Source organism: Bos indicus x Bos taurus, chromosome 9, assembly GCF_003369695.1.
Source record: "Bos indicus x Bos taurus breed Angus x Brahman F1 hybrid chromosome 9, Bos_hybrid_MaternalHap_v2.0, whole genome shotgun sequence".
NCBI classification, from domain to species: Eukaryota; Metazoa; Chordata; class Mammalia; order Artiodactyla; family Bovidae; genus Bos; species Bos indicus x Bos taurus.
In genome coordinates, this window is record NC_040084.1 from 92,982,263 (window position 1) to 93,007,973 (window position 25,711).

Consider the following 25,711-nt stretch of genomic DNA (forward strand, 5'->3'; position numbering starts at 1 on the left):
GTTCATTCCTCACCACTTTGATGGCAGGGGCTGCAATTGTATTCTCCTACAAAGGAACCTCAACTAAGAGAGCAAGACAATGATGTTTCCTCATTCAGGGCAAGAAAGATGCTACAGGAATAAAATGGAAGGGTTCAAGCTTGTCGTACTCCTCCTGGAAAGTCATTCCATTGTCAAATGTTGGCCAAGAAGGAAAAGGATAAAAAGAGATGGAAAGAGAGTCCAGGAAACAGACTTTCACTGTGGTGTAGACTCTGGAAGAAGGAGGGCGCCTGCCTTCCACTCCCCAGAAGATTCAGGAGGAAAGGCTTCTTATAATTCTGCAGCCCAGTGCTGACAGCCCCTGGCATGTTTTCAACATGAGGTACATTAACAAATAAGGAAAAGCGTCCCCCTGGGCCTCTAATAACATTTATTTCATGCATCATTTCCTCTGAGGAATAGTAGCCTGTGTATTTTTTATTCCTGGTGTGTCCTGTCTAAGAAATAATGGCCGGGCTCACCTGTTTACTTCTGCATATTTTACAACCCTCCTTCAGCTTTGTTTGTCTTTCGCCCACTCTTTGTTTTCTTCCTCTGCCCTCCACACCAGGCAAGTCTAAATAAAAGGGATACAGATGTTAACATACAAGCCAGATTTACTGACTCCGTGGTGTTTTGGGCAAGACATCTCAAATCTCTTATGGAATAAGGCAGAGCAAGAATCCAGAATAAATAAATCAAATGGCCTGTGCAACGTAAACTGGAATTAGGATAAATAAGTGCAAAACATAAGTGATTCCTGGGGTTTATCAGCTCTATCGGTCCTGAGCACCCACCAGGTCTTCTTGGCTTTTCTACTGACCAGAGTTAGGCTGAGTCTAAATGTGCTGCAGTGACCAACTGCACAGGCTCTCCAGAGGAGAAAACATTCTTCTTGACCCTAGGATGGGGCTATTAGTCTCTTGAGATCCATGTCAGGTGATTAACAGATAATTCCACATTGCAATCCCTTTTCTACATTTCCTCACCAAACCCCCGGACCTTAATTCCTATTCTGGAAAGGAAATGGAAAAATGGATCCTTGCATAAAATCTCAGGAACTTTCCAGGAGGTGCAATGGTAAAGAATCCACCTGCTAATGCAGGAGACACAAGAAAAGCAGATTCAATCCCTGGGTGGGGAAGATCCCCTGGCGAAGGAAATGGCCACGCATTCCAGTATTCTTGCCTGGGAAATCTCCTGGACGGAGGAACCTGGTGGGCTAAAGTCCATGGGGTCGCAGAGTCGGACACAGCTGAGCACACATGCATATACACAATTTCAAGGATCCTCTTCCCCCAACCCTTAGCCTCATAATACAATGAATGCCCATCAAGCACCCAGCCAGAGCAGGCAGTGGGAAGGCCCTACCTAGTCCTAGAACAGGCCTCACCCAGCTCTCTCCAAACCTCTTCCAGGGAAGCAACAATGCCGGGTGCCACGTATGCTCCAGGCTGCAAAGCTCCGAGCTGCAGTAACGACACAAAAAAATGGTCGTGATAAAATGTTAAATGTAGAACAGAATATGGAACTATGTCTACATTACAGTTATAACCACATAAAATGTATTCATTTGGTAAGAGAACACAGAAAAATGAAAATGGCCATTTACAGCAGTGGTGAATCACAAGCCAAGACTTTCTTTCATTTCAGTTTTCATTAACATATTGTGTTATTTATGTGACATGGGAAATAAATGCAATGTCTGATCATGTCAAGCTGCATGCTACAGTTAGCGCTGTAAGCGGAATCTGCAGTGCAATTTCCTCAAACCTACAAACACAAGGACAACACAGTCAGTTCCCCACAGCACTGGTCCTGCAAATCAGCCTGCAGAGCTAACTGGTCAAACTTTCTTAGCCGAGCCATTCCTTCAGACTCTCTTATCTGGCAGCTCTCAAGGAATTTGTAAGCTTTTGAGCAGTCCAGGAATAAGATGGCCATACTATTGCCTTGGCTCCAAATTTATACCAGAACAAAGGCATTTGTCTGCTGCTGCATTTTCAACCCACCAGAAAAAATGTCAAGTCTTTCACAAGTTGGTGCGTGTGTATCAAGCCATATCCTCATCACTTATTAATTGCCCAGATTAGGGGACGACAGAGGATGAGTTGGTTGGATGGCATCACCGACTCAACAGATGTGAGTTTGAGCAAACTCCAGCAGACAGTGAAGAACAGGGAAGCCTGGCATGGTGCAGTCCATGGGGTCGCAAAGTCGCACACGACTGAGCAACTGAACAACAGAAACCACAACAAATCAAGTTAATTGTATGCGAGGTTCTAAACCACTGACAGCTTTAAATCAGTTTAAGAAATCCTTGACTATTTTACCATGTGTTCGGAATGACACCCAAAACTGCAAAGGACTTGAAAGATATAAAAGGAAAAAGGTCTCTGTCCTTGGCACTATCAACCAAGGAGGCTCAAGTTGGGTGTTGGGGACCACAGTCACAGAAGATTCAAAGGAGGTGAGCTGTGTTATACAAGATCCACTGTTTCCCACATTATGCCTGTGTAACCTGGGTCACTTTTGTTCGCTTAAGAACCATTCTCTTTATTTCATCATTTGAAAGACCACAGAACAATGCTGCAAACCAGTTGCTGGGCACATAACATAGAGTAAAGAAGGAAAGACAGGGGGGAACTAGATGGCAGAGTAATCCTTATGAAAGGGGAAAAAATAAGACGCAAAGTGAGTAATTAGGTTGAGAAAGAATTTGCATTGACAGTCCAGGAAAGATTTACAGCTGTAACCCCAAATTTCTTTCACCACTGAGGGCCACTTTTCTTACTTTTCTTACTTTTCTCAGAAGGGTGCACATTCCACAATATTTTGTCTACCAACCACACAACGTTCATGGTTTTCAGATTAATTTGCTCCATCATTTCCGTTCACTGACAATATGCAGAATTGCCAATGGAGCTTTAAATCATCACAAACTAACTTCTATGAGTACGTCTGATTTACAATGATTCCTTTCCACCCAAAATGGTGATTTTGTGATTAATCATCAGAGCCTTGCTGCAGAGAACCACTTGTTTTGATAGATTAAAAATAGCTCCATGGTCTCGTTATCTCAGGGTGCCAAGAGGTGCAGGAATCAAAGGGTAGAAACCATGGAGGTCAGGTCCAGACAGTTCAAGGATTCTGGCAGGAATGGAGAACAGGCTCAGCCAGGGGGCAGCTGGGCTTGAGGTGGTACGTGTGTTCAGGAGAAGATGCTCAGAGGTCCCCTGGAAAGCCCACGCTCACGGACAATGGCCGGGCAGCTAAAGAAGTCTTGCGAGAGCCAGATGGCCTTCCTATGTGTACTTCATTTCCATTTCCCAATTGCTTCTTAAATCTCTTTCACTATCTTTCCCAGCGTTCCTCAGAGAGTTGTGTTTTTAGGAGTCATGTTTGTTTCTGTCTTAAAGAAACATTGACTTACCGGTATTTTTCTGGATTTATAAGGTATGTTAAGGTGGGACAAATTGAGAGAGTAGCAATGACACACGTATATATATTTCCATGTGTAAAATAGAGAGTGGGAACCCACTGTATAGTGCGAGGAGCTCCGTTTTCTGCTCTGTGATGGCCCAGAGGCGGTGCGATATGGGTGGGTGGAGGGAAGCTTCAGAGGGAGTGGATATATGTATACTGATAGCTGATTCATGCTGTTGTACAGTAGAAACCGGTACAACATGGTAAACCAATTACCCTCCAATTAAAAATAAATTAAAAAAAAAGAAACTAGAGGATATACCAAAAAACCCCAGCAACGAATTAGTAAACACAGATGTAGATATTAAATAATAATGTTGTATAAAATAAACTAAAATAAAAGAATTGCCACTGTTACTTTCAAATTTGAACCTTCTGTGATTCTACTCTGGACTCAACTGTATCCTGTATGCTACAATGGGCAAAAAAGGAAAAAGAAAATTTTGTACACCTTTACCCACAAGATGCTTTACACGTTGCAATCTAATTGAAGAGCAGAGTCTGACTTGAAGAAGAAAAGTGTACCCCTGCAGAGGGCTGTGCTGGGCCAGCGGCGTTCGTGAGCAGTGCTGTTGGAAGAGGGGGCTGCTCCAGGAGAAGAAGGCGAGTCCTTCCCTGAGCAAAGCCTGTGGGTATAGAATCTTTCAGGACAGGAATTAGGGTTTAATCTATAATTAAATCACCATCCAGGCAGCCTTTCCCCAAAGAGTATCCCATAACATGTCAAAAGAGAAAACCGCTAGTAAAGGACTAGCTTTCTTTCACTTTGTTTAACCCACCCAGTCCTTGGATCATTTAACTGTAGAAATCATCTTCTGTGTAATATGTACTAAGATGCTTCACATCCTATTAACTCAATGGGAACAGTGAGCAGAGGGTTTAGAAAGTGGAAAAGTCTCACACAGGCTAAGCAGCAACTGGAAAGCTGAGACCAGAGATGCTGACTTAGGAAGCCGCGGGATTGACAGAGGAGATACAAAGACAAGAAGAGAATTTAAAAGGGAAGTTGCATGATACCAGGAGACCCTCTTTCACTTTCTTGTTCCAACTTAATGATCATAACCCGTAGCTAAATTTTAATTCATGAATGTACCTATGCTTGTCTGATAGGTTATTGTGCATTTTTTTTTGACAGCAAAATAAAATGACACACTGAAATTAGTTTTCTGCTTCTTTTTCACTTGTGCATATTCCTTGAATAATCTTTTCCCAATGCCTATTGAAGAATTGATGCTTTTCAACTGGTGCTGAAGAAGACTCTTGAGAGTCCCTAGGACAGCAAGGAGATCAAACCAGTCCATCCTAAAGGGACTCAACCCTGAATATTCACTGGAAGGACTGACGCTGAAGCTGAAGCTCCAATACTTGGCTCCCGGAGATGGCGAAGGACAGGAAAGCCTGGTGTGCTGCAGCCCGTGGGGTCACAAAGATTCCGACACGACTTCGTGACTGCGCAACAACAGTGCCTCATGTCCTCGATAGGTAAGAGCGTTTTTCAGGTCCTCTAATCTGTGCTTGGTTTTTCTCAGTCGGCAGTTCCACTGTCTTCCTTCCCTTTTTCTCTCTTTCAACCTAGTTTTTGTTCTCCCGCTAGACCTATCTTAACCCATCTCCCATTAAGGAACCCGAATATCTAGCCATGTCTATGTACAACTGAGAAAGAGTCATGAATGTAGCAGAAAGGAGGGAACACGTAAGAAAGATTCCATTATACTTTTATTGGAAGGACTCAAATCAGTGAGAAATAGGAAGGGAAATAGGAAGAAAGCAGTTTTAGAAACACATGGCACCAATCAAGGGCCCCCGCAGTGAAAGAGTGGAGTCCTAACCACTGGACTGCCAGAGAATTCCCAGAACACACACTTTCAAAATCAATTTTACTGAAGTATAATTGCCACATAATAAAATGCACTCGTTTTAAGTGTACTTAATGTGCTTTGACAAACATACACGCATGTAACCATGACTACATCAAGATACAGAATAATTTCATCCCTCTTAAGACTTTTCCTGTGCTTTCCCAGCTGATGTCCTCAATCCCCCTGGCCACAGGTAACCTACTGTCTGTCAGCATGGATTCCATTAACCTCTATCCATTCTATAAGTGAAACTATGCATAATCAATACATAGAAAGATGACAGAATTAGCTAAAAGTAATAATGATAATTAAAATAATATGTTTACAGGCCTTCTCAACAGTTCATGTTTTTGTTTTCTACCGTATGGCTTAGATATTTATTCTTAGAGAAAATAAGTATCTAATGATGTCAGGCGCCCACTTTATCTCGTCTCAGAAATGCCTTATGATATTTCAGTGGTTAAGAGCTTTGGAGCCCAAATCTTTTGGAATAGAGAAAAGGAGAGTTGATAGGAACATCTAAAACTGTGTGTCTTTATATGTTAATATCAGCTTTATTTGTAATGGCCCAAATCGGGAACAACAAAAACATCCATCAGCTGGTGGACAGGGAAATAAATTGTGGTGCATCCATGAAATAAAAACCACTCAGTCATAAAGTGGAATGAACCACTAATATGCAAGCAACGTGGTTAGGTCACAAAACACCAAGCCTGACTCAAAAGCATACATTCTGTATAATTTCACTTATAAAATGGATAGAATTTAATGGGATCCATGCTGACAGAAAGTAGGTTACCTGTGGCCAGGGGGTTTGAGGACATCAACTTGGAAAGCACAGGAAAAGTCTTAAGAGGGATGAAATTATTCTGTATCTTGATGTAGTCATGGTTACATGCGTGTATGTTTGTCAAAGCATATTAAGTACACTTAAAATGAGTACATTTTACTATGTGACAATTGTACTGTAATAAAATTGATTTTGAAAGTGTGTGTTCTGGGAATTCTCTGGCCGTCCAGTGCTTAGGAGTCCACTCTTTCACTGCAGGGGCCCAGGTTCGATCCTTGGTCAAGGAACTAAGATCCTGAAAGCCATGCAGTGTGGTCAAAAAAGGAGTCGTGTGTTACATCTTTGGGTACTAATATTCCTTAGACAGGGTTTCTGTGGTGGCCCAGCAGTAAAAAATCCACCTGTAATGGATTCAGGTTCATTAGACCTGGTTTCAGGCCCTGGATAAGGAAAATCCTTTGGAGAATGAAATGGCAACCCACTCCAGTATTCTTGCCTGGGAAATCCTGTGGACAGAGGAGCCTGGAAGGCTACAGTCCACTGGGTTGCTAGAGTCAGACATGTCTTAGTGACTCAGCAACAACAGTTCCTTAGAAAAAATGCTGACGGTTATTTCCTCTGCTTTGAAAAAGTTAAGGAAGGTTGACTACTTGGAGTTAACTGGGTTGAAGGGGCAAGTACTCCAACCCCAGGGACCTTCTGGACTGAAAGAGCTTTGCTGTCTGAGGAGCTAAGACATCCAAAAATCACCCACAAAAAGACAGTGGATAGAGGAAAGGACTTGAAAATCCTTGAGGCAGAGAAAGAGAGAATCAGCAAATCACCATTATCATAGAAAAAACAATAATGATCATTAATGGCACAAAACCAATTAATTAAGCAGTCCCATCTGAAACCCGTGACTTTTTAAAAAACTTGTCACTACAAACCATGTAGCAAAAATGAATTCAACATAAAAACATTCCTTTAATACAAAGCTAAATTCATGAAAGAATAAGGAAATTTCCTAGAGGAAAATAAGAGGTGAAAAATGAGTGGTTACTGGTTTGGTGTGACAGAGGTTTTATTGGGTAAGCCAAGGGCTTCCCTGATGGCTCAGTTGGTAAAGAATCCCCCTGCAATGCAGGAGATACAAGTTTGATCCCTGGAGAAAGAAGTGGCAACCCACTCCAGTATTCTTGCCTGGGAAATCCCATGGACAGAGGAGCCTGGCAGGCTATAGTCGATGGGATTGCAGAGAGTTGGACATGACTGAGCAACTGAGCCAAACCAGGGTAGAAGGTGAGGATTGCGGCCGCATGATGTGGACAGTGTAACCAAGATGCCAAATGGATACATGGTCTTGAAAGAAGGCTGGCCTTTTGTCAGTGCTTGCTCTCCCTGGAAATCAGACTTTGAAACAGAGCTTAGTATACAGGATGGTTTCCTAGGGATCAATGTCCCTGGGAGAAGAGACAAAGTCAGGATTGGGCAGAAGGAGACCCTGAACCGCCACATCCTCACAGCAAGGCCTTAGCCAACCCCACAGAGTTCCGAAGCTGAATGGCTCTTCAGAGTTGTGTTTACTGGAATAACAGGACTCACACTGTATATCCCATTGGATGCAGGCTGACCCTGGGAAAGGGCATGACCTTTAGCTGATGACAGTTCACAAGTTTCCCCCAAAAAGGGATTGTGTAAGTGGGGAAATCTGAATATGTTCTAGTTGGTATTAACGCCAGTATCCTGGAAATGTAGACCACATCATAGCATACATTACACTGTTTTACTCAGTCTCTTAGCCTGATTAGACCAATTTTTTTTTCTAGAATTAATAAAAGGTCTGCCCTCACATGGGTTTCAAGTTTGAATTTATGCTACTTAATTGGTTTGGGAGCTCTCAAGCAGAAGAATCGATCTAAAATCAGTCTGAGACTAGTAATGTCCTGGGTATCTAGCTTAATAAAACAGAAAATCTCTCTGGAAGTTTGCATCTTCAACCCAGGCAGCAAACGATTCACATGTGTAAGCCCCCCCAAAGCATGAGCTCTGATGCAAAATAACAAAGAAATGAAAAAGTAATCCCCCATAAGCAAAAATAACAAGCTTAGATGAGAAGAATTAGATGCCTAAGAAATTCAGGTAAACAATTTATTTTAAAAAAATTAAAAGAAAGGTATCTACATTATTTAAAAGAATTTACAAAATTAAAAATATGAAAAAGCAACAAAAACTAAGGAATCATCAGTCATAAAAAATAAATTTTAAATATAATTAAACACTAGTTTGGATACAGAGAAAGAGAAAACTGGCAAACTAGGAAAATAGAACCAGAGAAATAAACCGGAATAAAGAGATGAAAAGAGATGAAGAGGGATTAAAAGACCTGGAAAATTGAGTAGGGTAAAACTTTGTCAATTAGAAGAGAAGTTAAAAAAAAGGGGAAGAACAAAACTGAAAGAGTTAATGACAGGATTTTCCAAAAAGGATGAAATATATGAATCCTGTGATTCATAGAATTAAAAGAGTCCAAACAGCAGAATTGTGTCTGGAGACCACCAAAGCAAAAGTAAGATCTTAAAAGCAGCCAGGGGTCAGGGGAGCAGGGAATCAACTTAAAGCATAAAAGTAATTAAAAGTGACAACAAAGATATGAGACAGCAAAGAATTTAGATTTTACAAACAACTATACTATATTTCAAAAAAAAAAAAAAAAATTGAGGGTGAATATGACCCAGCAGTTGCACTTTGGGGCATTTGTTCCAGAGAAATATACGTTCACATGAAATCGTACGTGAACATTCAGAACAATTCATCATAACACGAAACTAGAAGCTACACAAATGCTCTTCAGTGTGTAAATGGTTCAACAGACTGCCATGTTAATGCTACGGAACACGACTAAGCAACACAAAGAAATGTGCCAGTGATACATGCGTGCATGCTAAGGCGCTTTAGTCAGGTCCAACCCTGAGGCCCCATGGACTGTAGCCCACCAGTCTCCACTGTCTAAGGGATTCGCTAGGCAAGAATACTGGACTGGGTTTCCATACCCTCCTCCAGGGAATCTTCCTGGCCCAGAGATCAAACAACATAAAAAATCAAAATTGGAATAAAAGAATGTTTAGAAAAAAATTAATTTACCCCTAATACATCTTCAGTGAAGGACCCTCTAGTGGACATGTTTCAATAAAAAGAAAAATTGTCTTGTGAGGGAAAAAAGGAATTGTGAACAAGGAAGCTTCAATTCAAATGTCAACAAACACTGACCATTTAAAAGGGTAACAATAGCTACCTGGTTTTGAGTGATATAATAACAAAGTTGAAATAAACCACTAAAATAACCGTAAGATGAAAAAGATTTACCCAAGATAAAATGTTTAAGGTCCATATGTCACTCAGGAGGAACATAGAGATGTCAACTTATTTTAAACTTTCGATCATGCATGTTACTATTTTAGAGATGGCTCAGATGGTAAAGAATCCACCTACAATATGGGAAACCTGGGTTCTATCCCTGGGATGGGAAGATCCCCTGGAGGGGAGCATGGCAACCCATTCCAGCATTCTTGCCTGGAGAATCCCATGGACAGAGGAACCTGGCAGGCTACAGTCCATAGGGTCACAAAGAGTCAGACACAACTGAGTGACTAACACTTTCACTTTCCACCACTAGGGAAAAAAAAGAACATATCAAAATAAGATAGGAAAGCAGGAGTAGAAAGAACAAAATAAGGTGGTAGAAATAAACCCCCCAAATTCTCAATGACTGTAAATGGAATAAATTTTCCAGTTAAAGATTTGAGATCATCAAATTAGATTATCCTGAAAAATAAAAATAAGAAAATAAACTCCAGCTACAGTCTCTTTATGGAGAAGGCAATGGCACCCCACTCCAGTACTTTTTCCTGGAAAATCTCATGGACGGAGGGGCCTGGTAGGCTGCAGTGCATGGGGTCATGAAGAGTTGGACACGACTGAGTGACTTCACTTTCACTTTTCACTTTCATGCACTGGAAAAGGAAATGGCAACCCACTCCAGTGTTCTTGCCTGGAGAATCCCAGGGACGGGGGAGCCTGGTGGGCTGCCGTCTATGGGGTCACACAGAGTCGGACACGACTGAAGCGACTTAGCAGCAGCACAGTCTCTTTATAGAATTTTCAACTGGAACATAAAGACACTGAAAGTTTGAAAGGAAAAGGAAAATATTAATCAAAAGCCAGTGCATTCATATTAAGATTAAACAGTGGAGATTTCAAGACAGACCTTAAGACAATCAGTATCATTTTTATCAGGTGAAACAATAAATGTGCATTAATAAGACAAATCATGGTGGGGCTATTTGATGGAATACTATATAATCACTAAAGTCAGTGGACTAGAACAACATACAGCAATTGTATGGAAGAAAAAAATCAAATTGCATTAGAATAGACCATCCATGATATGTTTAATATAAAGTTTAAAAACAAGTAACAATATTTTTTCTCAGCTTTCTACATTCCTGGTGATATTTGGCTTCCCTGGTAACTTTTTGCCTATGGAAACTGCAAAACCAAGACTCATCCTTTTATCCAGATCTCTCCCAGAATGGGTGACAAAAGTTCTTGCCTAGTCCACGGCTGAGTCAACTACACTAACAAAAGGACTATGAACCCCAAGTGGTAAAGGTGGAGACAGCTGGAGTATTAGCTGCTGCTGCTGCTAAGTCGCTTCAGTGGTGTCCGACTCTGTGCGTCATTTTAAGTGGACAGTAAATGTTGGAAATAACCGTTCCCTTGGAGCAATTTCAGCTAGCATCTGTGCCCGAGGAGAAAAGGATAAAAGAAATTCTTCTGGAAAAAACATGGTGTCCAAAAGGTGAGGTCATAAATAGCACGCTCAGCAAATAATAGAAAATTCAAGCTGGAGTTTTATCAGCACTGGACCGTTCACTTCCACCTCCTCAGATAAAATCAGGATGGCTTATCAAGTAGCATATGAATTTAAATAAATAGAGATCTTACATAAAATGTAGATTTTAAAAAATGTTTTTTGATTAGGGAATGAGTATAAAATACTAGCTGAGAGCAGTGCATGTCCCAGGTTATACTTCTCAGTGCTAAAGCGTCTTCCTTGCAACCCGCTGATTCGGTACACAGTGCGTTTCCTGAGCTTTGCTGAATCAGCACCCTCGTGTCCAAAATGCTCATTCACATTTCACTGCAAAGTCCTGGGAACAGTGGACACATAGAGTCACAGCCAGTTTAAAGCAAACTGGAAAGCAAGACCACACATCTTCTGATCGTTATGAAAAAACAGAATCTTGGTCCCCAGGATCTGGAGAAATAATAGATCATCTACATTCAGGATGTGTGCCTGGAAGCCAGGAGCTCCTCACTGGAGTCCATGTGTCAGGAGCCCTCTTGCCATCAGAGGCGATCTTGCCCTCATCTGAGAGGCTGACGGCTGCGTTTGATCAAGGGCACAAGGGGCCTCCGATCTTCCAGGATGATTCATATGCCGGGGGCTCATCTCTTTGCCATTGGTAATTCCAGCCTGTTTCACATTTGAATATGACAACTCCATTCCATAATTAGAAGGAGAGATTAGAGTGAATCAAGGGTTTATGATTAATAATAACTTCATCTGGGCTATTAGGTCTGTATTTTCTTTGGCTGTTACTAAAATACATTTCAGTGGAGAAGAATCTGGCTGCAGCTTTGTCTGCCTAACCCTACCCTACCCCCAAACCCTAACCTTCCCTCTATACATTCTCTATCTTGCTTTAAATATCACTGTGGAAATGAAATGCTATACAAGAGATTTTTTGAACTGTAGGTTCAACAAGGAATCCCCTAATTCCTATCTCCCAAGGAATATTAAGTAATTGCTTTATTTAAGCAGTAGCCTGACCGACAGAGGATCCTGGGAATCAACAAGTACCAGACAGATTCATGTATTTCCACCCTCCTCCTTCTGTGCTTCTGCTTTCTGTTAAAGCTGTCACTACCCACTCAGTCTCTCAGATCCAGAGTCTGTCTCTCGCCTGAGCCCATCTTTCTCTTCCTCCCCAACATCAGTCAAGCTCCAAGTGCCAAAGATTTCTACTGGTGTCTTCTGCCCCATACCTCCTCCCCAGCCTTCCTTCTTTCCCTCATCTCATTTCTGAACTATTACAAAAGCCTGCTCAGCACTTCCTTCTAGTGTCCTCTTAAATCCTAATTCTATATGACTAAGAGTAAACCATCTGTGATTCAAGCCTGCTCACACCACTTTCCTTGGAAAAATCCTTCTGTGGTTTCTACTGCCCACACTTTCGAGTATAAACATTTTAGATAAACAGGGATAGGCATTTACAAATGGCCCTGCCAACTGCCCCAGACCCATCCTCTAGATCTTTCATTTTCTACTTTTATCAAAACAAATCTTTCCTGATATTATCAATTTAACTGGTATTTCGCTTTCTCCGGGGCCCTTCTCCCTGGGACTCCCACCTGGCACTGGCTGTTTTCCAGACTCCTCTCATCTTTCAACACAAGTCGACAGCCTCCTGTCCTCCAAGAATGCTTCGATAGCTATCTAAGCTGGGTAAAGCATCCCCATAACAGATAGGAGAATGTACCTGTAGCACCAGCGTGATTCTCCCTCGGCAAAGCCAAATCACCGTTATAGAGTCCAAGGCCATACACTAGGCCAGTAAATCGAAATGAGTTGTTGAGGCAAGGAATAGTGACTTTACTCAGAAAGCTAGCAGACTGAGAAGATGATGGACTAGTGTCCCAAAGAACCATGATGCCCAAGTTAGAATCCAAGCTTCTTTTTTACTAAAAGGGGAGAGGTTGCAGTTGGTTGGGGCAAACTTCTTGGGGTCAGAATATTTGTTCTTGCAGTTGTCCACAGAGGTCAGGTCATGATGTTCCCATTCATCTTCAACAAGATGAATGTTATTCTCTGTTCTGCAACTTTTTATCTCTCTGTGAATAGGAACAGGCTTCCCCAATGACTCAATAGGTAAAGAACCTGCCTGCAATGCAGGAGATGCAAGACACCCAGGTTCAATCCCAGGTTTGGAAAGAGCCCCTGGAGGAGGAAATGGCAACCCACTCCAGTATTCTTGTCTGAAAAATCCCATGGACAGAGGAGCCTGGCAGGCTACGGTCCATGAGGTCTCTAAAAGTCAGACAGGACTGGGCATGCATCCACCCTCATGAATGAGAAAATGTTACACTCTGAGCCTTGTGAATGGGCTATCCTGCATGTTTCAGGCTATGGGCAACATTCTTGCAGCAAAAGCAATAGCATACAAAGGTTAAAGTAAAAGGAAGGTTCAATATGAAGTCAGATTCATTCTTCCCTGTTAGATTACATGGAAACAATCTATTGAAATGATTTCCTGCAGTGTAAATTTTGCATCTTGTTCATCCCAGTGACTAGCATGATTAGGGAGAATGACAGGTTGTGAATAAATACATGCCCAGCATTCTTCTACACCTTTTCATGTGTGATTTCTTATTTGCTTAAAAGGCTAATTACCTGCTGATCAGGTTCTCCCAGTCCATGCGTGGGAAACACTAAGAGGAATTCGAATTTCCCGTGGAAAGCAACATGGACTCTCGGCCTCCCCCATGCCTCTCACATTTCAGTATCTCAAAGCAAGTTGAGGCGGACAAGGGAAGAAAACAGCTGAAATGAAAATGGTTAAGTTAATTAATTGTGAGCTTGCTTGTAGGACCAGCTCGTTTATTTAATCAGTTGCCTAGTAACCCTGCCTGCGTATGAGGTAAATCTGATCATCCTGCCTCTGAGCAAGTCATGGGCCAGTCTGTCTACCAGCCACCAGCACTCCCTTCCTGCTTTCACAGGTTCGAGTTGGAAACACCAAATTCGCCCCCTGCCCAAGAGCAGGGAGCTTGTGAGGTGTAAACAATATTTCCCCTCTCCACCTCTGTGCTCTGTCTCCCTCTACAGATTCTGCAGCTGAGGGACCAAGGTCTTTGCATCATCATGACCTTCACCTGGCGAATCAGAGGACAAGTAAAAGGACTTACATCTGCCTTCCTTCTAGAGCAACCTGCAGACCAGGTGCCAGACGCGCAGCCCAGCTCTCGAAACGATCACCACTTCTGTTCCCACATCGATAAACAAGTCATGTTTCCACACAACAGCGCATGTTAGGGCCTCTGCCCAGAGCAGAACTGAGAGGCCCCGGCAAAGAGCAGGCTTTGGGCTGTTGGTTTCGTGTCTGTGAGCTTTTCTGAGGGACCTTAAGTGGGAAGAGAGAATAAATGCTGAGTGTAATCACGAAAGACCAGCTCAAGACAAACTGTGCAGTTTGCTTTCCTGGCTGGGAAAAAAAAAATAATAACTCACATACTGACAGGCAAGAGAGTGCCGAGGACTCTTTTGGTGCTAGATTTATTGGAGGATTTGACAAGGATTTGCTTGCAGTTTTTCACCCCCTTATGCTATTCTCTTTGCAGGTTGTTTTGAACGTCTCTCCTCCATCTTTATCCCGAGCCATCCTCGTTCTTCGGCCAAATAAAAAGGAAACATCAATGCAATAAAGACCCATGTTTCTGCTTCGACACACCATGACCACATTCTTATACTATTACGAGGTGGGCTTTTTTTTTTTCCTTCTATTTGTCAGTCTCTGTGGATAAAAGACTCCATCTTCCATAAAGAATTCCCACCAGAAATCTTTATAAACCCTCCATCAGAGAGACACTCTGCCATCGTGCTGTGCAAAAGCTAATCTAATTAAGACAGGATCTGCTAAATTTAATAGCCTGCTATGAATTTTTACAGACATCTGGTAGCTGGAAGTTGGAGCAGCTCTAACATATAAAATTCACATTGTCCAGATGACCAATAGAGGGTCAACTCTTTCCCTTCTTTGGGGAGCTAATATTATTTTGGTATGGATGTGATTTTTCAAACCATGATATCCTTACAGGTAAATGCGCTGGAAAGGACACTGAGGAGAGAAACTTCTAAATCTCTATTTTCCATCTGCAAAATGAAGGCAATGATATATCCATCCTGAGGTTCGTTTATGGATAAATTTGAAAATGTATACACGGGGCCCACTTCACGGGCAGCCCAAACAATGTACTGTGTTAGCAGACCCCTGGCTTGATGTGATACTCTGCTGTTTTCTCTTGAAATTCTTCATTTTTGAACAAGGGGACCTGAATACTTTACTTTACACTGGGCCCCACAGATTATGTAGTGGATCCTATGTGCATAAAATTCTCTGCATAATGCCTATAAGAATCGCAAAATACTTATTTCAAGGCTTTCTGTGGCGGAGCATGCGTGCTCACTTTCGACTTTTTGTGACCCAGTGGACTATAGACCCCCAGGCTCCTCTGTCCATGGAATTCTCCAGGCAAGAATACTAGACCGGGTGGCCATTTCCTCCTCCAGGGGATCTTTCCGAGCCAGGGATCTAATCTGAGTCTCCTGCATCTCCAGTATTGGCAGGCGATTCTTTACCATTGAGCCACATGGGAAGATCCCCCATACTATCCTCCTGACCAAATTATGAAATTTGAACTATGTAATAGGTTTTCAAGTAGGACAACTCCTTGACCAGCAGTTCTATCTAAGAAGCCCTACCACCACCTCCCCCAACAAGGTCCGTATATATTTGTAGAAAATGAAACCATGCTAATGTACAGATTACATTTCATATATGCCTAGATGCTTGTATGAGCAAAAATTACCAATTATACAAAACTCACAGTTGGCAAATTTTCCCTGACCTAGAGAACTAATATCAGGGATTGCTTTCTAGTGGGTAACCTAATTTCCACATCATTTTGTCCTTCTTATTTTTGTTTTGTCTTACCCCATGTATGTTTTACCCAAAAAAAACCTAAAGGGCTTCCCAGGTAGTTCAGCTGGTAAAGAATCCGCCTGCAATGCAGGATACCCTGGTTCCATCCCTAGGTCAGGAGTATCCCCTGGACAAGGGATAGACTACCCACTCCAGGATTCTTAGGCTTCCCTGGTGGCTCAGACAGTACAGAATCTGGGTGCAATGTGGGAGACCTGGACTCAATCCCTGGATTGGGAAGATCCCCTGGAGGATGAAATGGCAACATGTGCCATTATTCTTGCCTGGAGAATCTCCATGGACAGAAGAGCCTGGTGGGCTACAGTCCATGGGGTCACAAAAATTCAGACACAACTGAACGACAAAGCACACAAAAAATTGTAAAACCTAGTTTTGTTTTACTTAGATCCCAATAACCCTATCTATACACATATATAAATATATATTCACTCCTAACTTTTGTTGTTTTAAAAGATACAGCTGGGTAAGTCATTCGTTGTTCAGTCACTCAGTCATGTCCAACTCTGTGCAACCCCAAGGACTGCAGCATGCCAGGCTTCCCTGTCCATCACCAACTCACAGAGCCTACTCAAACTCATGTCCATTGAGTTGGTGGTGCCATCCAACCATCTCATCCTCTGTTGTCCCCTTCTCCTCCTGCCTTCCATCTTTCCCAGCATCAGGGTCTTTTCTAATGAGTCAGTTCTTTGCATCAGGTGGCCAAAGTATTGGAGCTTCAGCTTTAGTATCAATCTTTCCGATGTTTATTCAGGATTGATTTCCTTTAGGATGGACTGGTTTGATCTCCTTGCAGTCCAAGGGACTCTCAAGAGACTTCTTCACCACCACAGTTTAAAAAAAACTGATGCTTTTGAACTGTGGGTAAGGCATAGCTTACTCAAAATCCAACCAATTGCCCAGGAATCTAGAAGCATGAAATCTAGAGTTCCATTCCAGACTCAAAGCCAGTATTTGATACATAATGGGGTTGATGGATGTTCCCTCTACTTCCATTGCATTCCATAGTCCACTTCCCAATGGAAAGAAAGGAAGGGTCTCATGTTCTTTCATTGGAGACTCCACCCACTGAGTCTCCTGGACTCCAGAAGGCACGTGCACTTGGGCAGCTCTCTGTATCACAGGAAAACAAGAAGTCTAGCAACCCACTGAAAATATATGTTCTGACAATGTTTTGCTTCAGGGCCACTGAAAAACATAGTGCCTAGTAGGCTTTGAAGTGAGAGGTGGAATCCCTGTAGATGAGATTTTTCCGAAGTATCTGAATGAAAGTTTTTCCTAGCCACCTCACCAGAGCGTCGGATGGATGACCTAGTGGGCCTGCATACTCAGTCACGTCCGGTGTTGAGCCCTGACTCTTTGCGACCCCATGGATGGTAGCCTGCCAGGCTCCTCTGTCCATGGAATTTTCCAGGCAAGAATACTGGAGTGGGTTGCCATTTCCTACTCTAGGGGATCTTCCTGACCCAGGATCAAATCTGTCTCTCTTGTGTCTTCTGTCTTGGCAGGCTGATTCTTTGCCACTGAGCCACTGGCAAGCTCCCTGGATGACCTTGGGCAATGACAAAAACATATGGCGCACACACAGTCAGCCTGGGTAATTACCATGTTAATAATTAAACATGTATTCAGCACTTTTGTTGAATTCTATGGATTACCCAGGGGGCTTGTGGACAAAGGTTAAGTTGATTAGCCAATTCTCAAAACGCTAGTGCAAGACATTCCCTACCTCTTTTTGCCCTGAGTTCTAGTGTCTCATGATAAAACCAAGATATCCTCCTAAATGGAGGAATAAAATTCCTTCAGAATCATTGTACTCTATTCCTTTGGGGCAATTAGTTTTTAAAGCAAACAAACACAAGAAAACAAACAAGGAGAATAAGAGAACGTTTGCTCACTCTATTATATACGTTTCATAAATTACCTGTCTTTTCTGACAACAGTGCTACATCCAGTACTGGACTCCTTTACTGCTCTGGTCTCGGGCTGTTTCTCTGCTCCAGTCTGTGCGGGACCCTAGAAAACGGCTGCACAAGGGTGGGGAGGCACTTTGAACGAGGGTGCATGGCTGACAGTCAGTGGATATTAGAAAATGAGGGTGGAGGTCATCTCCTGCTTTTCCCAATGCCTCCTGGCTGTGGTTCTGCATGTTTGCAATTCCAGTTTCCAAAAAAATCCTGTGCAGGGCATAAACCATATCTGTTGTTCGAGCTGGAAGTTCCTGGAATTAAGTTGAGATCTCATAAACCTTGACTGTTTATGTGTCTGAGGTGACACCCTGGCATCTGTAACTATTTTGTGCCTCACTTGGCTTCACGTTCGCTTTCCTTTCCAGCAGTGCCTGGAACATAGAAAGGGCAGAATAGGTATGTGTTAAGCGAATAAATCAAGAGGAACAGTGGTATTGCTCCCTTGGGTTCTAAGAGGCCCAAGGTACCTTTAACTCCATGCCCCATCTGTTTCAGCCTGTCTCTTACCACTGCTTGTCAGAAAAAAGATAACTACCTTCTTAGAGTCTTGCTAAAGAGACACATGTTGGCTGGTTGAGGTCATAGCGGGGGCAGCATAATGGAACAGTGAAAAGCACAGACATCAAGCCAGATTCGCTGGAAAGGAATCTGCACTCACTACTTACTAACCATACAACCTTGCATAAGTGGCCTAACCTTTCTGTGCCTCATTTTCCTAATCTGTAAAATGGAGATAATAAAGTTCCAATATAATACAAATGTAATAGAATGAAATAGTTAATATTTTAAAGTGCTTAGAATGATGCTAGCACATAAGTACCATATAAATGTTTACTAAATGAATAAAATAAAAAATAATACTAATTCATGAATGACAAATAAGCTTTGGCATCAGAGTGAACATATGTTTACTGGTAAGAGATACCTGAAATCATGTTAGGAGGGAATTCAGAGCTACATTTGGGCTCAGATGAAAAGCAGAACCCTGGTGACTGATGATACCTTCATGGGACTCTGATAGGGGAAAGAGCAAGACATGCCCTATTTCTGCCATCCCTGATATAAGTGTGGTTTTTGCTACGTAATATCTTCCCAAAACCAGGGGAAGTGAATCACAAGAATAGAAAGCTTGAATAAGTATTTTTTGAGAATCATTTCTGTGTAGATATTGTGCTGGATGTTAAAACACAAAGATGAGTAAGATAATCATTGTTTTCAAGCTATTTAGAGACTAGGAGAAGTGGGTCCGTGACTTAGAAGTTAAAACACAGTGTGCAATTGCAGACTGCAAACACAGAGCTTTGAGAGCACAAGAAGAGAACAACTAACACACTCCACCACGGGAGGGGACACAGAATCTTTGGGGGAATCCACATCCTATGAAAGATCATATGCCATTTGAATTGCCCTCTTGTCATAAACAACTATGCTAATGGACAAAATACAGGAAACAGTGGCCTTCAGACAATGGACAACAACCAGCACTGGACTGTGACCCCAGAGAGAAAGAGAACAAGGTGAATCTTCTGACCATTCTAGCCGACTGACCAGAGGCAGATTCAGTTCAAGTCACGGAGAGGACTAGCCCAAACAGAGCTCTGCTGTATGACCAGTGCAGTTCAGTTCAGTTCAGTCGCTCAGTCGTGTCCGACTCCTTGCGACCCCATGAACTGCAGCACACCAGGCCTCGTTGTCCATCACCAACTCCCCGAGTTCACCCAAACTCATGTCCATTGAGTTGGTGATGCCATCCAGCCATCTCATCCTCTGTCATCCCCTTCTCCTCCTGCCCCCAATCCCTCCCAGCATCAGAGTCTTTTCTGATGAATCAACTCTTTGCATGAGCTGCCCAAAGTATTGGAGTTTCAGCTTTAGCATCATTCCTTCCAAAGAACACCCAGGACTGATCTCCTTTAGAATGGACTGGTTGGATCCCCTTGCAGTCCAAGGGACTGTCAAGAGTCTTCTCCAACACCACAGTTCAAAAGCATCAATTCTTTGGCAGTATGGTGGTGTGTAAAAGATAAAGATGGAGTCCAGGTAGCCGAGGAAGCTAGAACTGTGGGATGAAGTACGAGAAAGCAGGCAGTTTCACAGAAAGAAAACTGAGGGGCTCTATTAAGGGCAACCTTGAACTGTGGTCTCAGTACCACTCTGTTCACAAATTGTAAAATATATTCAAGGAAGGAAAAAAAAACATGAATGGGAGGATAAATATGGCTGCTATACTTGAAATATAAAAAAAATATTGAAATTCTAGAAATAATGTAAAATATCTGAACTAAAAATTCCTTAGTATCAATTTACAACAAATATCTTCAACTTATTAAAGCTTGCCTTCACATTATATTACCACCTTTCACATATAGTGTAAGAATCTTACAACAGTATACTTTCATCCTATCTTTGTGCATTCTTATCACATACTTTACTTCTGAATAGTTTATAAATCCCACAATAAATACAAGGCTATTGCTTTTTCTCTTAACAGTCATCTTTTAAAGAAATTTAAAAATAAGGAAAGAAGTGCCTTTCATATTTACACACAGGTTTACCATTTGGAGCTCTAGACATTCTTTTTTCCAGGTCCACATATCCATCTGGCAAAATTTCCCTTTTGTTGTATAAGTTCTTTTAACACTTCTTTTAGCATGTCTTCAGTAATAAATTCTCTTAGCTCTTGTTGATCCTAAATTTTTTATTTTGTCTGCATATTTAAAAGATACTTTTTCTGGATGTAAAATTTTGGATTGACATTTTATCCCCAGCATTTCAAATATGCCATTCCATTTTCTAATGGCCTTTGTGACTTCAAATGAAAAATATGCTACCATTCTTTTCTTTGTTTCTGTGTTCAAATTGTGTCTTATATCTCTGGCTGCTTTTAAAATTGGTTCTTTATCACATTTTTATTTATCACACATGATTATAATGTGTCTTTTTGTGTTTTTTGTCTTGTGGTTCTTCTGCTTAGGATCCACTGAACATCTTGGATATCTGTTGTTTTAGTTTTCATCAGTTGGAAAATATTTCAGGCATTATGATTTCAAATGATTTTTCTTTGCCCCTACATTTCTTCCACTTTTGGGGAATTCTTTTCTCTGTATATTCATTTTTAATAGTTTCTGTTGCTATGGCTTCAAAGTCTCTGATTATTTTTTTTTTATTGAAGAGTCTAACTTGCTTAGTAATTGATAGAATGATTAAAAAATTAATAAAGCTATAAAATACTTGAAACTATTTTATACTTGATTTTTTTTTTACTTGAAAGACTTTTAAAAAGTTTGCTAGTTGACATTTGTACAATATTCCACACAAAAGCAGAAAACACATTATTTTCAACTGCAAATGAAACATTCACCAGGATAAATCATGTTCTGAACAATAAGACAAAGCATAGTGAAGTTTAAAGGTATAAAATATAACCATATTGAAAGTAAGCTGCTACTGCTACTGCTAAGTCACTTCAGTCGTGTCTGACTCTGTGTGACCCCATAGACGGCAGCCCACCAGGCTACCGCATCCCTGGGATTCTCCAGGCAAGAACACTGGAGTGGGTTGCCATTTCCTTCTCCAATGCATGAAAGTGAAAAGTGAAATTGAAGTCGCTCAGTCATGTCCAACTCTTCTCGACCCCATGGACTGCAGCCTACCAGGCTCCTCCATCCATGGGACTTTCCAGGCAAGAACACTGGAGTGGGTTGCCATTGCCTTCTCCAGAAAGTAAGCTAGAAATCAATAAAAAACATATTTCTGAAAAAGTACCAAATATAAGAAATGTTTTTTTAAAACTCCCTTAAAAAATTAGAGAACTATTTTAACTAAATGAAAATGAAAACACAACATACCAAAATCTATGGGAAAACAGGTAAAGTATTTAGAGGGAAATTTTATTTTATTAAAATGTTCTATTAGAAACTTACAAATCTATGAAATCTATTATTTAATCTCATATATAAAAAACTGGGAAAGGGGGAGGGGGTAAGTAAAACCCCAAATAAGCAGAAGAAAAGAAATAATAAAGATTAAAATGGAAGGTAATAAGATAGAAAACAGGAAAACTACAGGGGAAAAGATCAATATAATAAGAAACTAGTATTTTTTGAAAGATCAATAAAATTGATAAACTTCCAACAAGAGATTAAGAATGACAAAAAATATTAATATCAAATTAAAGAAAGAATACTACTACAGTTTCTACATGCTCTGAAAGCATTATATAGAATTATCATGAAGCATTTCAGCTCAGTTCAGACTCTCAGCCGTGTCCGACTCTTTGGGAACCCATGAACTGCAGCACACCAGGCCTCCCTGTCCATCACCAACTTTTGGAGTTTACTCAAACTCATGTCTGTTGAGTTGGTGATGCCATCCAATCATCTCATCCTCTGTCATCTCCTTCTGCTCCCACCTTCAATCTTTCCCAGCATCAGGGTCTTTTCAAATGAGTCAGTTCTTTGCATCAGGTGGCCAATGGATTGGAGCTTCAACTTCAACATCAATCCTTCCAATGAATATTCAGGACTGATTTCCTTTAGGATGGAGTGGTCTGATCTCCTTGCAGTCCAAGGGACCCTCAAGAGTCTTCTCCAACACTGCGGTTCAAAAGCATCAATTCTTCGGTGCTCAGCTTTCTTTATAGTCCAGCTCTCACATCCATACATGACTACTGGAAAAACCATAGCATTGACTATATGGACCTTTGTTGGCAAAGTAATGTCTCTGCTTTTTAATATGCTGTTTAGGTTGGTTATAACTTTTCTTCCAAGGAGCAAGTGTTTTTTAATTTCATGGCTGAAGTCACAATCTGCAGTGATTTTGGAGCCCAAAAAAAGAAAGTCTGTCACTGTTTCCATTGTTTCCCCATCTATTTGTCATGAAGTGATGGGACCAGATGGCATGATCTTAGTTTTCTGAATGTTGAGTTTTAAGCCAGCTTTTACACTCTCCTCTTTCACTTTAGTTCTTTATTTTTTAGTTCATTAGTTCTTCACTTTCTGCCATAAGGGTGGTGTCATCTGCATATCTGAGGTTGTTGATATTTCTTCCAGCAATCTTGATTCCAGCTTGCACTTCATCCAGCCCAGCATTTCTCATGATGTACTCTGCCTATAAGTTAAATAAGCAGGGTGACAATATACAGCCTTGACGTACTCCTTTCCCAATTTGAAACCAATCTGTTGTTCCATGTCCAGTTCTAACTGTTTCTTTCTAATCTGCATACAGATTTCTCAAGAGGCAGGTCATGTGGTCTGGTATTCCCATCTCTTTCAGAATTTTCCACAGTTTATTGTGATCCACACAGTCAAAGGCTTTGGCATAGGCAATAAAGCAGAAATAGATGCTTTTGTGGAACTCTCCTGCTTTTTCAATGATCAAACAGATGTTGGCAATTTGATCTCTGGTTCCTCTGCCTTCTTTAAAACCAGCTTGAGCATCTGGAAATTCACATTTCACGTACTGTTGAAGCCTGGCTTAGAGAATTTTGAGCATTACTTTACTAGTGTGTGAGATGAATAATTTTGTGCAGTAGTTTGAACATTCTTTGGCATTGCCTTTCCTTGGGATTGGAATGAAAATTGACCTTTTCCAGTCCTGTGGCCACTGCTGAGTTTTCTAAATTTGCTGGCATATTGTGTACAGTACTTTCATAGCATCATCTTTTAGGATTTGAAATAGCTCAACTGGAATTCCATCATCTCCACTAGCTTTGTTCATAGTGATGCTTCCTAAGGCCCACTCAACTTCATACTCCAGGATGTCTGGCTCTAGGTGAGTGATCATGAAAAATTTAGCACCAAGAAATTTTACAACTTGGATGAAACAAACAAATTCCTAAAAGACACAAATTATGAAAGTTTGTTTATTAAAACAGAAATACATAAGCTGAATAACCCTTTGCCTATTGAAGAAACTGAATTTGTAGTTAAAATTTCCATAAAGAATACTCAGGTCTGGATGACTACAGTGGTGAATTCTGCCAAACATTTTAAATTCCACTTGTCTTCTGGAAAACAGAAAAAGCAAAAGTTCCTTCTAGCCCTTTTATGAAACCAGCAGAGTCTTGGTATCAGAACTAGAGGAAGATATTATAAGAAAAGAAAACTGTAGACCAAATTCGAAACACAGAGGCAAAAATATTTAACAAATTTCTAGGAAATTGGACTAAGCAATTAATGAAAAATTAATTCATCATAACCAATTGGGGCTTATTTGAAGAATCAAGAGTTGGACTAACATTAGGAAAAAATCAACTTTATTCACAATATTAACAAGAGAATAAATATATGTTCATTTCAATAGAGGAGCAAAAGAACTTGATAAAATTTAATATCTACTCATTAAAAAAAAAACTCTCAGCAAACTTTAAACTGAGCAATTTCTGGGTTACTATGAAGAGTAGGTAAGTAATGTGAAAGAGAAAATTATCTTAGCTGAAAAGAGAATTCGTTGGTAGATTACATTCAAATCCTGACAGATATAAAAAGCAAAACCTTAAAATCCAGGATTTTAGGAACTACCTTGAGTCAATGCAGAGAAACCTGATGGGCTGCAGTCCATGGGGCCACAAAGAGTCAGACACGACTGAGCAACTAACACTACTACTATGCTATCTTCACTGTCTTTCTTCTAGAAGTTCCAACTATCCCTATCCTGATTTCCCTTTGAGTGTGGAGGGTAGAGGCACGATGGAGGTACCTTGGTTGAGGCAGAGTCACTTGTTTTCCAATATCCATTTTCCCTTTCATTGTAGATTCCCCTTGCTTTCACCTTGGCACTTGGCCACTCAGCCGTAGACTAACTACCCTGCTTGCACTGGTACTACGGATTTTCAGACTGGTGGGATTTCAGTGAAAACCACACATGCAAATCCTTGGTCATCTTCTTGGGCAGGCTTGTTTTGCACTTGCTCCTTTCTGTTGGCTGGAACAAGGCAAAGCCACCTGGCTAGCCAGGTCCCTAGATGCCTTGTTGCCTGTTTTGGTTGTTTTTTTTTTTTTTTTTCTATAACAGAGACATGAACCTCCTTCTTATGACTCTTTGTTATAGTGCATGCCCAGTATCCTAAATACTGTGACGGTGTAACGTGCATTGGAAAAGCTGTAGAATCTGCAGTCAGAAAAACCCAAGTTCAGAGCCCACACTTTCCACCCACCGAGCATGTGTTCCCAATAGTAGAGTGACAATAAAACTCTTCCAAAGTTTTACACGGTTACGGCTTTACAAGCATTACAGTGTCTGAACCTCCGTATTTATGGCTTATCATTAACTTCATTGGAGGTGGTTTAGTCACAAAGTCAAGTCCGACTCTTTGTGATCTCATGGACTGTAACCCACCAGGCTCTCTGTCCATGGACTTCTCCAGGCAAGAATATGGGAGTAGGTTGCCATTTCCTCCTCCAGGGGATCTTCCCCACTCAGGGATTGAACCTGGGTCTCCTGCATGACAATCAGATTCTTTACCAACTGAGCCACCATTGGCCATACACAAATGCCTACCAAAAGCCCTAGTATCTGGGCCCTTACCTTCCCTCCTCAGTTCTCGGAAAGGAGCAATCACCACCATAAAACTCATGCCAAAAGCTGAGGACCATCCTCACAGGCAGGGTGGGAGGTCTTCAGGGGTTCAGCTTTCCTAAGCTTACTTGAAGTGAAGTCGCTCAGTCATGTCTGACTCTTTGTGAGCCCATGAACTGTAGCCTGCCAGGCTCCACCATCCATGGGATTTTCCAGGCAAGAATACTGGATTGGGTTGCCATTTCC

The 25,711-nt window shown here is 41.3% G+C and overlaps 2 long non-coding RNA genes across 2 annotated transcripts; one reads left to right on the top strand and one right to left on the bottom strand.

Annotated features, from left to right (window-relative positions):
- Window positions 1-1,398: 1,398 nt before the first annotated feature.
- On the bottom strand, window positions 1,399-14,485 carry LOC113898844. Its single transcript, XR_003512754.1, has 3 exons — window positions 14,167-14,485; window positions 13,652-13,801; window positions 1,399-1,490 (listed from the first exon to the last, which is right to left on the bottom strand). It is a non-coding gene; the product is annotated as an uncharacterized LOC113898844 (long non-coding RNA).
- On the top strand, window positions 13,892-15,441 carry LOC113898843. Its single transcript, XR_003512753.1, has 4 exons — window positions 13,892-13,980; window positions 14,087-14,200; window positions 14,599-14,736; window positions 15,075-15,441. It is a non-coding gene; the product is annotated as an uncharacterized LOC113898843 (long non-coding RNA).
- The last annotated feature ends 10,270 nt before the right edge of the window (window positions 15,442-25,711 follow it).